This window comes from Tupaia chinensis, unplaced genomic scaffold (assembly GCF_000334495.1).
Source record: "Tupaia chinensis unplaced genomic scaffold, TupChi_1.0 Scaffold000374_1, whole genome shotgun sequence".
NCBI classification, from domain to species: Eukaryota; Metazoa; Chordata; class Mammalia; order Scandentia; family Tupaiidae; genus Tupaia; species Tupaia belangeri.
This window is the reverse complement of record NW_006159872.1, coordinates 90,355-101,984: the sequence shown is the minus strand read 5'-3', so window position 1 is coordinate 101,984 and position 11,630 is coordinate 90,355. Positions and strand designations below refer to the sequence as shown.

Sequence of the window (11,630 nt, the reverse complement as noted above, 5' to 3'; positions counted from 1 at the left end):
GGTGGGACTGTTCCATTCCTGTCGCTGCAGGGGCGGGGGAGAAAAGGACAGGCTAGAGCAGGGAGAGCCTGCCGTTATGACTGGCATTCCCGGAATGGCGAGCGGAGACTACGACAACCTACCTCCCTAGGCGAGGCACCGCGGCAGCGCGCTTCGCTTACCCGCTCCTCCTCCGGACGGCGGCGAGTGGGGCGCGCGCGGCCCTGCGCCCCTCTGCTAGTGGGGGCCGCGGCGGCTGCGCGTTGAGTAGCTTCCTCCCGGACGGCCGGCGCTTGCTTCGCAGTTGCGGGACGGGCGCTCTGGGCTGGCTCCTGTCGGTGTGTAGCGGCCGTCGCGTCAGAACTGGTCCGCCGCTCACGGTGAGGGAGTGGGCTGGGGTGGAGGTTGCACCGATGAGGGAAAGGAGCGGGACTCCGAGTCTCCGCGCGGTAGGGAGTGGGGTCGGCACTCCTAGGCTTCCTCTCAGGCTCTGGGCTGCAGAACTGGGACCCGAAGAGCCGGCGCCGCGGGCGGCTTTTTGTTGCTGGTGGTATCCGGTCTCAGCTTTGTCGGATTTCACCCTGCTGCGTGTACACGGTGTTTCTGCGTGTCCTTTAGCGCTCCTCGTGGATGGTACACCCCCAGCCTTAGTAGGCAGCCTGATAACAGGGGATGAAGACACTTTGTGTTTCTAACTCGGTTTTGGACTCAGTCTCCCGTGTCTTGTGTGACCTTCAGCAACATGTTCTTAATTCCTTATCAAAAACTGGATATAAAATTAGTTAACTCAAAATATGACTTCAAGGGTTGGTGTGTAAATAATAAGGTAATTTATGCAAAGTAGAATTAGCTCCTAGGCACAGGAAAAGTACAGAGTATTATTAAGTTATCATGTACAGTACTGTTGATGTTGATAAGCTTTGTGGGTGTAATTGGTAGTTTGTGTTTTTTACTTCCAAGTCATTAATGAAACAATGCAAAGCTAGATACGTCAGATTTTTGTGGCTACTGAATACGTGTTTCTTAAAACTGTGCTGAAGTTTGATGATAGAATTCAGGAGAACTATGAACTATTAAGATTCACAGATAATGCCAGAATTCGTCCAGTTCAGTAACTTTCAGTTTCACCTGAAGGACAAAGCCGAACAAATTAGGAGAAGGATCTACTTTCCTTCACATCTGTGGATTGTCAGGGATCCAGGGAATAATTTCAAAATCGCTGTACTAGGTTGATCTCAAAGATTGCAAAAATGCGTAATGGCTATGTCGCTGGACTCCCAGGTAGTCGAACGCGGTTCGTGTCCCAGACCCGGTGGCTTAAAACTCACGCCGGGCGCGTGTTCGTGCGTGCCCAAGATCCTGAGAGGAGAATGGAGGAGAAGTGATTGCTGTGTGGTCAGCCCCTCTAGGGGGTGATTTCTCGCTTTCTGTCTCTCTGTCTCTCTCTGTCTGGTGAGCGCACGCGCCCTATAGCGAAAAACCTCTCAAAAAATAAAAATTTAAAAAAAAAAAGATTGCAAAAATTCAATTAGAGGGTCCAAAATTTTCCTCTGATAAACAGATCAAGTTTTGTTTTTTTAGCTTTTAAGGTAAAAAAGAAATTAGCCTTACTTATTTCACTGCATATTCACTTTTCCTAACCAAGTCTCAACCCTTTCAAAGAGTCCACTTAGATTTTAGGTTTTCTTTTGTTGAGGGCTTTTGGTTTTGTTTTGTTTTTACTTTGGTTTGGTTTGCTTTAGACAGCGTCTCACTATATTGTGATCCCCCTGCCTCTGCCTACTTAGTAGCTGGAACTACAGGCCCAGCCCACCATTCTGGGCTTTTTAGGGTAAGCTCAGAATCAAACCTGGGCTTCTCCAGTGGCCTCAGCCTGCCAAGTATTCTGTGTCACCTGCATAGCCAGCACTTCCTGGGCTGGGCCGAGTTTAGGTTTACACTGATACTTCTTTCATTTCTTCGTTGTATTCAAGCATATTACACCAACAATTAGTTTTTTTTTTTTAATTTGATGGCAGGACTGTGTCTACCATTTCTTTTACATGCTCTCAAAGTGTAGTGCGAAATTAATTTTAAATATTTAGGACACCAGAAGAGAAAAATTTCTGGAATATCATGCCATGTGCCAGGAGAACATGTATTCCTGTTTAACTCTTATAGTAAACAGCTCTTTGCGATAAGCTTACCTCCATTTTACACTTGAGAAGTTTAAGGCTCAGAGGACTCTAGGTAGATAAATTATTGTGTTTTTTGTTTGTTTGTTTTGGAGAGGTTTTTGCTATTGGGTGCATGTGCATGCCAGAAAGACAGAGAGACAGAAAGCGAGAAATCACGCCCCCAAGGGGGATGGCCATACTGCAATCCCTTCTCCTCTATTCTCCTGTTGGGATTCTGGACACGCACACGCGCCTGGTGTAAGTTTAAGCGACTGGGTCCAGAACTTGAACCGCAGTCAGCTACGTGGGAGTCCAGCTACATAGCCATTACGCCAACTGCTGGTCCCTGTAGTTTATTAATCTTTAAACTTTAGTTTGCCTGTCTCTTAAAAACCTCTAACTATTAATTAATTTATTTATTTATTTTTACTTTTCCTGTAGGGTGCATGCCTTCATCAGAATCGTGTGTGTGTGTGTGTGTGTGTGTGTGTGTGTGTGTGTGTGTGTGAGATTGTGAGAAATCATCCCCTCAGAGGGGATGGCCTCCCCACAATCCCTTTCCCCTCTCCATTCTCTTCTTGGGATTTTGGGCACATGCACACAGTGTGATTTTCAGGCCACTGTTTCCAGGACTTGAACTGTGCAATCCGCCATGTTGGATTCACCCACCTTAACTTCTGTGACACCTGCTGGCCCAAAACCTCTAACTTTTTCACTGTATGCAGTTACCTTCTTGGTAAAATTTCTTATCAGCAGCATAATTGTATACTGTACAAACAACACATTTAGTGGAATTCTAATACCCCAATGTATAAAGAAGTTAATTGGTTAGGATCTCTGCATTCAAGTAGCTTTCAGTAACTCCACTCTTTATGAACTGTCAGCTAAGTCTAGATAAATGAAATAGTATCCTGTTACTTTGTGTTTACTCCAGAAACTAAAATACATTAAATTCTAAATAAAATGGCCTTACTAAATGAGTGGATCCTGAACTGTTTGAAACAATGAAGGCATGGAAGACAATAATAATTTTCCCAAAGATTTCTACGTCCTAATCCCTGGAATTTATTAATATGTTAAGTTACATGACAAGAGGGAAATAAGGATGCAGATGGAATTAAGGTTCCTAATCAGCTGACTTTAAAATAGGGAGATTATCCTGGATTATCCAGATAGGCCTACAGTAATTACAAGTGTCCTTAAAAGACAAAAGAGGGAAGTTGAAGAGTCAGTGTCAAATGGTGTAATGTGAGGGGCCAGACAGTGGTGCAGCAGTGCAATGTGAAGCTCTGCAAGGCTGGCCACATGGAAAGGTTCTGGGTTTGTGTCCAGAGACTTCCCTTCCCTGAATACACTGGTTGCGTATGTGCCCACGATCTGGGGCTGCCTGAGTCTAGGGGTGGATTGTAGCATCAAGACCCTGTTGTGGGGACCAGCAGTTAGCGTAATGGCTATGTCACTGGACTCCCATGTAGCCGACCGTGGTTCGCGTCCCGGACCATTGACTTAAAACACATGCCGGGCGCATGTGTATGCATGCCCAATATCCCGAGAGGAGAATGGAGGAGAAGGGATTGCGGCATGGCCATCCCCCCTGAGGAGTGATATCTTGCTTTCTGTCTGTCTCTCTCTGTCTTTCTGGTAAGCGCACGCGCCCTATAGCAAAATCCTCTCCCAAAAATAAGTAAATAAATATTTTTTTGTTGTTTTATGCACTGTATTTGTGGTACTTTCTTGCAGCAACTACAGGAAACTAGTACATAAAAGGAAGCCGAATCATGGCAAACCTCCAAAGTAGTCTGCCTTAGATTGTGGTTTTGTGCTTTAATTTAAATGAGGGTGTGGTTTAACATTTTTTCAGTCAAAGTGGTAGACAGTAAACAGAGTTGTCTAGATTTCCAGTATTTTCACCACTGCTCTGCTTCTGGCTTCAATCCTCAAACTGTAAATAGACTGGGCTCTTACTGCTATCCCATGGCAGTATTAACTGAGCTGTCCTCCAATTTCTGCACTAGAATTGAAGTAATAAAGATTTATTTTATGGTGCCTTTTTAAAAATTTTTTTTAAATTTATTATTATTATTTTAGAATTTAAACAGAAATAGAGAGGGGAAGTGAGAAAGCAAGCCAGCAGGTCTAGGACTTGAACCGTGGTTGCTCATCTGGGGAATCCAGCATCTTAACCACCATGCCACCTGGTGGCCCATCATGGTGCATTCTTGAAGGGATAGTGTCTAAATGCAATACAGATAAACAAGAAAAGCTCTTTGATATAAATGCTTAAAATAAGGTTTCAGGGCCAGCCCTGAAGCCCAGCAGTTGAGCACAGCACAGAGGAAGCCGGTTGACCAAGATTGGAGTCCCAGCTCCATCAACTTCATGTAGGGAACACATGTGAGCATGCCTAGGATGCTGATAGGATGAAGAATTGGATAAAAAAGAATTGTTGGGGCCGGCAAGTGGCATGGTGGTTAAAGGCGCTGGACTCCCACATGGCTGACCATGGTTCAAGTCTCGGACCTGGTGGCTTGCTTTCTCACTTCCTTTCTCTCTCTGTCTCTCTCTGATCAAACTGAAAAATAATAATGATATTAATAATAAATAAAGTTAAATAAAATAATTCTTTTAAAAAAAAGGATTGTGGTGTGACTAAGCCACATTGGGGGAGCTTTCTCGCTCTCTCATGTTATAAGCATTTGCTTATAACCTTCTAGCATTAAAATAATAATACAGTAATACTGGCCCCACCCTGTAGCCTAATGGTTGCAGCAGCTGGATCCCACATGGCTGACTGCAATTTGAATCCTGGCCCCGTCCACATGAAATACACTCTGAGTACACGTCCATGTATGTCCAAGATCCCAACAGGATGGAGAAATGTGGAAGAAGGGATTATGGCATGACCATATTCAGTTTAGGGATGCTTGCTCCCTCTCCATCTCTGTCTCCCTTGGGCGATTAAAAAAAAAAAGATCTATTAAAATAAGATTTCAAGAGACCAGCAGTTAGTGTAATGGCTATGTCACTGGGTAGTCGACTGCGGTTCGAGTCACGTGCCCAGTGGCTTAAAACTCGATCCGGGCACATGTGTATGTGTGCCCAAGATCCCGAGAGGAGAATGGAGAAGGGATTGCGTTGTGGCCATCCCCTCTGGGGGTGATTTCTCGCTTTCTATCTCTCTGTCTCTGTCTGTCTGGCGAGCGCACGTGCCCTATAGCAAAAACCTCTCCAAAAAATAAATAAGATTTCAAATGTTGAAAAACATTTTCAAGGTTTATTTATTTATTCTATGAGATATGGAGATGTAGAACTCCTTACAGGGCGCCTACTCTGCAGTCTACTCCAGCCAGATCCAGATCACAAGCACACGTGTTTGCCTGGTATACTCAGAGAGATCTCTGGACTTGAACTGGTAACTTTCTCATGGTGGGTCTGCCTATCGTCGTTTTACTGCTGTGCCACTATCTGACCATCTGGCTCCTGAAAGTTTGGTTTGTTTGTTTGTTTGTGTTTGTTTGTTTGTTTTTTGAGAGAGAGAGAGATTTTTCTATATGGCATGTGAGCTCACTGCAGAGACAGAGACAGAGAGGCAGAAAGCAAAAATTCATCCCCTGGGAGGATGGCCACACCACAATCCCTTCTCCTCCATTTTTTCTTGGGATTTTGGGTACATATGTATGTGGCGTGAGTTTCAAGCTGCTGATTCTAGGACTCAACCATGATCAGCCACTTGGGAGTCTAGTGTCTAACCACTATACCACCTGCTGGCCCCCTGAAAGGTTTTTTTTTTTTTTTTTTTTTTTTTTAAGGTAAGATCCAATATGGTCAGGGTTGATTTGACATTTGACAAGTTACTGATAAATGCTATGTAAGAATAAGAATCTGAATAGTTTTTCATTTAAACAGAACTTTGATCATCTTGTATGGGTGCCAAGATTTTAAATCCATGCTATAGATGATTGCATTAAGCAAAGAAGAATGCTTGTATTCAAAGCCGAGCTCTTGGGGCCAGCAGGTGGTGTAGCGGTAATGTTTCTGGACTCTCACATGGCTCACCACAGATTGAGTCCTGAACCCAGTGGCTTGAAAATCACACCTGGCACATGTGCATACATGCCCAAAATCCTAGGAGGAGAATGCAGCAGAAGAGATTGCAGCATGGCCATCCACCCTAGGGAGGTGACTTCTCACTTTCCCTCTCACTGTCTGTGTGGTTCTCCCCAAACCCCTCTGTGAGTACATGGCCCCTAAGGCAAAAATCTCTTTAAAAAAATAGTAAAAACAGCCCAGCTCTTACACTCAATACCCATCTGAACTTGGGTAGAAACATAGTAATAATAAGCTGATACTTAATAAGACATTTAATCCTTGTAGCAATCCTGAATTTAGATACTGCTGTTATCTCCATTATACAAATGAGCAGTCATAGCAAAGCTTAAATAACTTGCTTAAGGTCACACAACTATGAATTGGAAGATCAACATTTCATGTCCCAAGAGTTAGGTTCTGGAGTCCATGCTTTCAACTCTTCTGCCATGATTTCCTTTGTTTCCTTGTGTATAAATTGCAAATTGGAGCTAATAATATACCCTGTGGAATTGTGAGGAGATTGAGTTAATTCACATAAATCGCTCAGAACAGTGACTGACAATAAGTGTTCACTTTTGCTGTCATCATTAAGTTAGTGTTTTCTGATGTGTGTTAGGAGATAGAAGAAAGCAGAAGTCAAAGCAGACAGATGCTCTTTCTGTCTTTACTAAGTAAGCGTAGCCCTTTTATCTGTTGTCATACCTTGCTCCTAGCTTGGTAGAAATGGTATCACACATACAAAAGTGTACAACATTAGTCGAATTCAATGCCCTTCTCTTTTAGGAAACTTGGGCTATAAAAGAAAAAGGACTTTTACAAGCTTTTAACAATGTTATTTTTTCCTTGTCAAGAATGTTATATAAAAGGTGCTCATTTGAAGAACCAAACGATTTATCATACATTCTCAAAATACATTTAAGTTTGTTGCTTGGGCCAGGAATCCACTATTTTCAATTACTTATCTTCAGTCTCAGCCTGACAGTTTAATGTGTCAAGATTTTCTATACAAGGGTTCTTTAAGAAGTTCATGGAAAATAAGTGTTAGGAAAAATTACGCATGGATTTCAAGGTTTTTTTTAATATATATACAGTAGAATAAACTCATACCATAGTTTTATCTTTCTACAAACTTTATAGTTCCCTTTTAAATTCATACACAATAATTATTTGTTAGCTTTAAGAGTAACTGGGCTTTGAAGGGACCAGCAGTTAGCGGAATGGCTATGTCGCTGGACTCCCATGCAGTCGACCATGGTTCGAGTCCCAGACCTGGTGGCTTAAACTCACGCCAGGCACGTGTGCGTGCATGCCCAAGATCCCGAGAGGAGAATGGAGGAGAAGGGATGGTGGAGTGGCTTCCCCTCCCCCCGGGGGGGGATGATTTCTCACTTTCTATCTCTGTCTCCCCCTGTCTTTCTGGTGAGCACACTTGCCCTATAGCAAAACCTCTCCAAAAATAAATAAATAAATAAAAGAATAACTGGGCTTTCATTGATAAATTTTTAAAAATATACTCTATCTGGGTATTAGTAATGTGATTCAGAATTCAAAAAGACACATTCTCCCTCTTTTCATGCCCCCACAGGAACTGAGTCCTCTTTTTTTTTTTTTTTTTCCAGTGCCAAGAATTTAAGCAGAGACCTGATGTGAAACTTACCGACTCACATGGTAGCAAATACAAAGTAGAGCAGTGATCCTGACTTCATCGTCTGGTGCAGGGGTCTGCTGAAATGCCACACACAAGCTAGTCCACACTGCAAGTCATTCTCTGGCAGTGGTCACTGCTAGCATAGCAAAACCATGCTGGGGGAGTGGGACAAGTGAGCACCGTTTCTTACAGTGTTCTCCTGCTGCCAGGCTCCCTGTGCCCACATTACCTGGAGCAGAGGTCACCACCAACCAGCCTAAGACAGACCAACAGGCAGGGCCAACCACTCTTCACCATGACCGCCAGCCAGCCGCATCTGCACAGCAATAGCTGTGGCATTAGTAACCGGGATCCCTGTAGAGGAATTCCTCTCTGGCAATGATAGCTGGAAAGAGAAACAGGACCTTCTAGTGGAGGAAGAAGTTGGGTGAATGAATGAGTGGCAGGGGTCACTTCCAAAGGGACTAGGAGGGATAAAACAACTCAATTCAGGCAGCTGCTCCTCCCCACCCCCCCCCAAAGTTGCCTGCTGACTGAAGGGAAGCCATCTCCCATGAGGCCAAGTCAGCTGGTGGGAGCCATGTTCTCAGTAAGTCCTTCCTGGGGCCAGGGCTTCAAGTCCCAAGGCTCTTGGCTCCCTATCTGCTCAACCACCCCCTCCACACTTTCTAGTCTCACTCCTCGAGCTGCTGCTTATACTGCTGCTGCTACTACTGCTGCTTCTTTCTTCTTCTCCCTTCTCCCTCCTCCCTTCTTTTTTGCTGCTTTGCTATCTTTTGACATGCGCCTTGCCCTCTTGCCTGGATCACTGTCAGAGTCTGAGCTATCAGAATCAGATGACTTCCTGTCTCTATGTTTCTTTTTCTTGTTTTTTGTTGTTGTTGTTGTTGTTTGGAGAGGTTTTTGCTATAGAGCGCATGCACTCGCCAGGCAGACAGAGAGAGACAAAAAGCGAGAAATCACCCCCCAGGGGGGATGGCCACACCGCAATCCCTTCTCCATTCTCCGCTCGGGATCTTGGGCACACATGCACATGTGCCCGGCGTGAGTTTAAGCCACCAGGTCCGGGACTCGAACCGCAGTTGACTACGTGGGAGTCCAGCGACATAGCCATTACGCTAACTGCTGGTCCCTGGTTTTCTTTTTCTAGAAGAATTTCTTGTGGGGTCAAGTTTCTCAAATTCTGCTGACTCTTCCTCTCCTTCTCTTCCTCCTCTTCAGGTATTAGACAGGATTTGGTCCCTCCTGGTTGCATGAAAACAGTCTTCGGCAAAGTGATCTTTGCGACCACGCTTCTTGCAGGTAGTGTTCAAGACAGCCTCGAATGTGACCTTCCCTGTGTAATCCTGGAAAGAACACCTCTGTCTCTCTTCTTGCCTCTCCTTTGAAAATAGTGTAGAGGGTAGGCAAGTTTTCCATGGTTTCAGGCCTTCTTGAATTCATTTTTTTTATTTTTTTTAAATTACTTTATTGAACTTCATTCCTTTTAAGTTGATCACGGGCAGCTGCCCCCCCCCCCCCCCCCCCAAAGTTGCCTGCTGACTGAAGGGAAGCCATCTCCCATGAGGCCAAGTCAGCTGGTGGGAGCCATGTTCTCAGTAAGTCCTTCCTGGGGCCAGGGCTTCAAGTCCCAAGGCTCTTGGCTCCCTATCTGCTCAACCACCCCCTCCACACTTTCTAGTCTCACTCCTCGAGCTGCTGCTTATACTGCTGCTGCTACTACTGCTGCTTCTTTCTTCTTCTCCCTTCTCCCTCCTCCCTTCTTTTTTGCTGCTTTGCTATCTTTTGACATGCGCCTTGCCCTCTTGCCTGGATCACTGTCAGAGTCTGAGCTATCAGAATCAGATGACTTCCTGTCTCTATGTTTCTTTTTCTTGTTTTTTGTTGTTGTTGTTGTTGTTTGGAGAGGTTTTTGCTATAGAGCGCATGCACTCGCCAGGCAGACAGAGAGAGACAAAAAGCGAGAAATCACCCCCCAGGGGGGATGGCCACACCGCAATCCCTTCTCCATTCTCCGCTCGGGATCTTGGGCACACATGCACATGTGCCCGGCGTGAGTTTAAGCCACCAGGTCCGGGACTCGAACCGCAGTTGACTACGTGGGAGTCCAGCGACATAGCCATTACGCTAACTGCTGGTCCCTGGTTTTCTTTTTCTAGAAGAATTTCTTGTGGGGTCAAGTTTCTCAAATTCTGCTGACTCTTCCTCTCCTTCTCTTCCTCCTCTTCAGGTATTAGACAGGATTTGGTCCCTCCTGGTTGCATGAAAACAGTCTTCGGCAAAGTGATCTTTGCGACCACGCTTCTTGCAGGTAGTGTTCAAGACAGCCTCGAATGTGACCTTCCCTGTGTAATCCTGGAAAGAACACCTCTGTCTCTCTTCTTGCCTCTCCTTTGAAAATAGTGTAGAGGGTAGGCAAGTTTTCCATGGTTTCAGGCCTTCTTGAATTCATTTTTTTTATTTTTTTTAAATTACTTTATTGAACTTCATTCCTTTTAAGTTGATCACAGAGAGACAAAGTGAGAAGGCAAGCTGACAGGTCCTGGACAGCCACGTGGGAGTCCAGCACCCTTAACCACCATGCCACCTGCCGGCCCCCTCTTGAATTTATTCTTAAAGTTCTATGGCTCCTCCATTTCCCTTATGCTAAAATCAGTTCAAGTTGGATCAGCAGTTGGTGTAATGGCTGTGTTGCTGGACTCCCATGTAGTCGACCACAGCTCAAGTCCCAGACCTGGTGGCTTAAACTCTTGCAGGGTGCAGTGGGTGTGTGCCCAAGATCCAAGAGAGGAGAATGGAGAAAAAGGGATTGCCATCCCTCTGGGTGGTAATTTCTCACTTTCTATCTCTGTCTTACTGGTGAGCGCACACACTAGTATAATCAATTCAAATGTCTCTACTTCAGCTCCAGGCAGTCCCACTTTGCCACTGCCCCAGGTCCTCTTTTTGAAGGCAATCAGTATTGTAAATTTTTTATACATCCATCAAAATACTTACCTTTTTACAAGTAAACTGGTATACATTTCCTTTTTTATAAAAACTGTAGCACTGCTCTGTGCCTTGCCTTTTTTTTTATTTTTTTTTTTCATTTCATATATATTGCTTATTTTTCCTCATTAGTAGCACATAGACTCCTGCTGGGTTTTTTGTTTTGTTTTGTTTTGTTTGTTTTTCAACAGCTACTTGGTATTCTTTTGTTTGAATATGCTACAGATACCTAGGTTCTTTCTCGTCTTTCTCAGTTAGAAACAATATTGCAGTTTAATGCATACAGGGCCCCTGTGTTTTATTATGTCATCACATAAAAATTACTTTGTGGGGCTGGCAGGTGAAGTGGTGGTTAAGATGCTGGACTCCCACATGGCTTACCTTGGTTCGAGTCTTGGACCTGGGCGCTTGCTCTGTCACTTTCCCTTTCTCTCTCTCTCTGGTCAAATTTGAAATAATGATAAATAAAATAAATAATTTTTAAAATAAGTTTAAAAATTACTTTGAGCCTCATAAAAACTTTTTAAAAATATTTGTCATAGCAGTGCATGCATGCATGGGGGTGGGGAGGGCAAATGGAAACAGAAGCACTGTTGATAGTGTCTTTGTCGAAGAAAAGAAAGATTACCTGCAACATTAGCTTCCCAAAATAGTAAATTGTTTTGATGCATCTTTTTTAAAAATCATTATTTTTATGAATCCACTCTTTAGAACCATTATCTTTTTTTTTTTTTTTTTTTTTTTGAGAGATTTTCATTGTGGGGCTCGTT

The 11,630-nt window shown here is 44.1% G+C and overlaps 1 protein-coding gene across 5 annotated transcripts in view; it reads left to right on the top strand.

Moving 5' to 3' along the window:
- Positions 1–220: 220 nt before the first annotated feature.
- Positions 221–11,630, top strand: part of DAP3 (death associated protein 3) — a 59,754-nt gene continuing 48,344 nt past the window's right edge. For 2 of the 5 annotated variants that reach the window (XM_006153391.3, XM_006153394.3), the window contains exons 1-2: positions 221–359; positions 9,094–9,174. The gene's annotated coding sequence lies outside the window, so the exon portion shown is untranslated. Of the gene's footprint in view, positions 360–7,843; positions 8,462–9,093; positions 9,175–9,448; positions 9,471–10,102; positions 10,184–11,630 lie in introns of those variants that run through there. The other 3 variants (XM_027773789.1, XM_006153392.3, XM_006153393.3) reach the window with 3 other exon arrangements.